This window comes from Procambarus clarkii, chromosome 76, assembly GCF_040958095.1.
Source record: "Procambarus clarkii isolate CNS0578487 chromosome 76, FALCON_Pclarkii_2.0, whole genome shotgun sequence".
Lineage (NCBI taxonomy): Eukaryota > Metazoa > Arthropoda > Malacostraca > Decapoda > Cambaridae > Procambarus > Procambarus clarkii.
The window spans coordinates 8,123,016-8,127,125 of record NC_091225.1 but is presented as its reverse complement, the minus strand read 5'-3'; positions in this window follow the sequence as shown (position 1 = coordinate 8,127,125).

The following is a 4,110-nucleotide window of genomic DNA, read 5'->3' as shown; positions in this document are numbered from 1 at the left end:
GGTACTGAGGTAAGCATCTCAGCACTGCTGAGATGCTCACCGGACGTTGTGGTTAGGGTGTCGTTCCCCCTAAATGCCTATGCGTTCTCGTACCAGACGGCTCCGTAGAAGGGTACGTTGACGTGGTTGCTGTACCTGTTGGAGTGGAGACTGCAGTTGTGGGCGTTCCCCCAGTGTATTTGTGTCCCAGTGTGGAGCAAATTGGAATGCATTGGAACCTGTAGCAGGAAGTGAGTGATGGTGTTTCCGGGGCTTTCCCTCCCAGTCGGACGGCTGAGGTGGTGCCGTAGGTGCATGAAGTAGATGCGCCGTCTCCTGGTTGCAGTTCTGGGCGAAGAGAGGCAGCTTGCATTTTGACTGTTGGTGGTGGGCCAGTTAACCTGAAGCGTGAGAAATTTGGGGGTTCTCTCAAACATGCCCTAGATTTACGTCAGATTGACTGGTAAGGAAGATGTTACTGGGGTGAGGAGGAGCAGTAACACCATAAATGTGTTTTGAATATTATTTTACATAAAACGAGTCAAGTTATACAGGATATTGGTGTCACCAGACAGTTGGCCTTTAGCAATTAAGAAGTCTCACCTTTATATATTTAATGGTCAACGGTTGAGTAGGGGTCAGGTCGTGTGAAGTAACCTTGCTTTCTGCTAAGCTGATTATTGCAGCCGGTTGACTGTCTTTCCATCAAACAAGCCGCTGTCTAGGCGGGGTAGATGGATAGGCTATCTCCTGGAAGGCGGAACATAGCTCCCGATCCCCCATATATAGGCGTGGAACTGTACATTTAAGAGATTGATGAGGACAGCGCTAGATCGTTGTCGAGAGATTCCCGCAGCCAGACAAGGCTTGTCAGGCCGGATAGGAGACTCTGTTTGTCAGCCATACTAACCCCCCACCATCCTCTCTCTATTTAACTTAAGTCTCAGAGACTTTGATGAGTAAACTTGAAAAGTGACGTATATTGTGATTTCAACTTTGGTGTTGTGTGATTCTCAGGGGCAGTCAGCCGTAGGTATTCTCAATTTCTTGTGTGGTAACTCAAATTGTGTATTAATGATGACATTTAACATCAAATGATATGGTTGAATAATGATTTCCGTATGAGTGTAGATGTAATAGGAAATATATAATCGATTAACTTACTTTTTAAAATGCCTTTAATTGTGATCCCTAGATCTTGGATTTTCTATGATATACTGCAAACTAGAGTGGAGAGCACTCTGAAGTTTACTGGCTTAAGATTAAGATTTCTACTCCTTTACTTTCCTCTTTGATCTCATTCTCTCCCACTCATAAACTTTCACTTTCTTTTGTCCACTCTTCCTCACACCTCCCTTCCACCTCTTTACCTCCCTCACCCCATGCTCACTGCCTTGACTTCTTTTCTTTCCTTCAATTTACGATACATTACAATGGTAGCAGTGGTGATAAACAAGTTTTAATTCAGCCTGTGTAATTTAACATTGTTCAATCCCACGTGTCTTTACACTCATGCATTATCAGAGGGATTTTGCCAGGTGTTTATTATTAGCGATTTAGCGAGTTTTCAGGTTAGTGTTAGGGATTTTCTGGCATTGTGTTCTAGACATTTTCCAGAACTAGTATGTAGTGAGATTTGTGATAGTGGGTAATATTTGGCAATTTGGAAGCTTAGCAGTTGTGGTAGCTTGTGGAGGTCAGCTGAGTGAGACAAGTGACCTGCTATGTCCCAGGGGGACACCCAGCCTTCGCTGGTTTACTAGTCAGCTGTGGAGTGACAGATGTGGTTAAGTTATTAAGTAGTTTTAAATGGCGGTTCTTTTCAGGTTATTGTGATTGACTGATTTACTCCATTTGAATGCAATAACTTGAGTTGTACTGGTATTGTACAGCACTCTAGTGGGGACTAGAGCGTCAGTAGACTTGATGTCTGGGGACGCCTGGCATTTGAAGTCTGGTCACTGTGTGTGGCTAAGGTTTTGAGTTGTGCGAACGAGGGAAACAATTCTGGGTCACGGGATGTGGTTGTAGGTTAAGGTGTTGGAGTAACCGATAAATTAAGTACGCTAAATTAGGAACGGTACAATTAGGTCAAATTAGTGTTTTATGTTCGAGTGCCATCAACATTTTTATTGGGGATATTGATTTTTTTCATGAGTGACAAGTTGAAAGTAGTGACTACCTTATTCTCTCTTCACAACTTTACTCTGGTACTGCTTTATGTTCCACCGAGTCAGTTCCATTATGATTGAAGGTTTGAGCCATTGCCAGGAAGAGAGCAGTATGCCTGAGCTCTGGGAACCCTGTTATCCATAAAGGGGTCACACAACATTTTTGGAAGACAGTTATTGTCGCCTTATATTCATTCCCAGGTCGGAGTCAAGAGGCGAGGTGCACATATACAGAGGGTGGAGACAGCTCCCCTGTATAACACTCACGGGTCTTCATCACCACCACCATGACCAACCATCCACCTAGCTACATCGTGGGTCCACCACCACCCCTGGGGACCCAAAGTCGGTCCTCACGGTTGGCCAACATTGGATCCCAGGTAGTCTGTAGCCCTCTCCAAAACAACAATAATGGAACCCAGAGAACGATGTCCCACTGCTATTGGGACCCCAGTGGACTCCAGGGCGTCCTGCCGACGACACCAGACGACCCAGTAAAAATGTAAGGAGAACATCAACGACTCCAGTCAGTCCCACCAACATTGGTCTGCCAGGATGGACCCCAGGACGGACGGACCTCAGTGGACCCCAGGTCGATTGTCAACGACCCATGGGATAACAGAAGAGAGATGGAAGAGAGGATAGGGCCATGCTAAAACACGATGGTTAGTGTCTCTCGCTGGTGTCAGCAGCATTGCTTGGAGTATATTGCAAGACAGGATCGTTTGCCTTAACTGGCCGCCACTCCGACAAGCATGTCGCTCTGTTGAGTGATTCCTCCTGCGTGTTGTGGATTTGATGACAGACGGAAGTAGTTCTCTGAAGGAGCCGTGCTGGAGGAACAGGTGGCTATAAGTAGAATGGGTTCTACGGTGCCAACTATTTCGAGGCTTCGAAACTTATAGTCCCTAAATCTGTGTGTATCTGTGAACCCCAATGTTCATCCCCCATGGTGATGGACGTAGGGCCAATTAAAGCTCAGCTGGGTCGACCAACATCCACGGTACTGTGCACAGCGCAAAATGTATATCTTCCTTGGTTGGCAGCGGCGTTGTTGCATGCCCCAGAAGGAGCAGCAACTGATGCAGTTGTATTGAATGAACACGCCATAAGACTATCTACAAGACAAAGGAGTGATGCCTTCCAGCTAGATATTCCAGATTTTTTGTCTATAATTGTTTACCTAGAATGTATTTTTTTCTATAAAGTTTTTGCACCCTGCTTACTTCCTTTAGCAGTGTTGCAAAATCTTTATTAAATAAAGGGATATGGGGAGATGAAACACTATAAATGTTTTATATAAAATTATTTTACATAAAACGAGAGTCAAGCTACACAGGATATTGGTGTCGCCAGACAGTCGGCTCTTAGCAATTAAGAAGTCACACCTCTAGAGATTTAATGGTCGCAGGTTGAGTAGGGGGCCAAATAGTGTGAAGTAACCTTGCATTTTGCTAATATGATAATTACAGTTGGTTGGGTGTCTCTTTCCATCAAACAAGCCGCTGTCTAGGTGGGGTAGGTAGTTGGTTAGAGGGTATCTCCTGCAAGGGTGCAGCTTAGCTCCCGGTATCCCAATATATACCCGTGGAACTGTACTTTTGAGATACTGAGCAGGACAGTGATAGAAAGATCGCTTGTCGAGAAGTTCCCACAGCCAGAATAGGCCTGTCAAGCCGGGTAGGAGACTGTCTGTCAGCCGTACTACCCTCCCCACCTCTCTCTCTCTCTATCAAACATGGTCTCAGAGACTTTGGTGATTGAACTGCAAAGTGTCATATATTGTGATTTTATCTTAGGTGTTGTGTGATTCTCAGGGGCAATCAGCCGTAGATGTTCTCAATTTCTTGTGTGGTCACTCAAATTGTGTATTAATATTGACATTTAACATCAAATGATATGGTTCAGTTATGATATCCGTATGAGTGAAGATCAAATAGGAAATATATAATTGACTAAC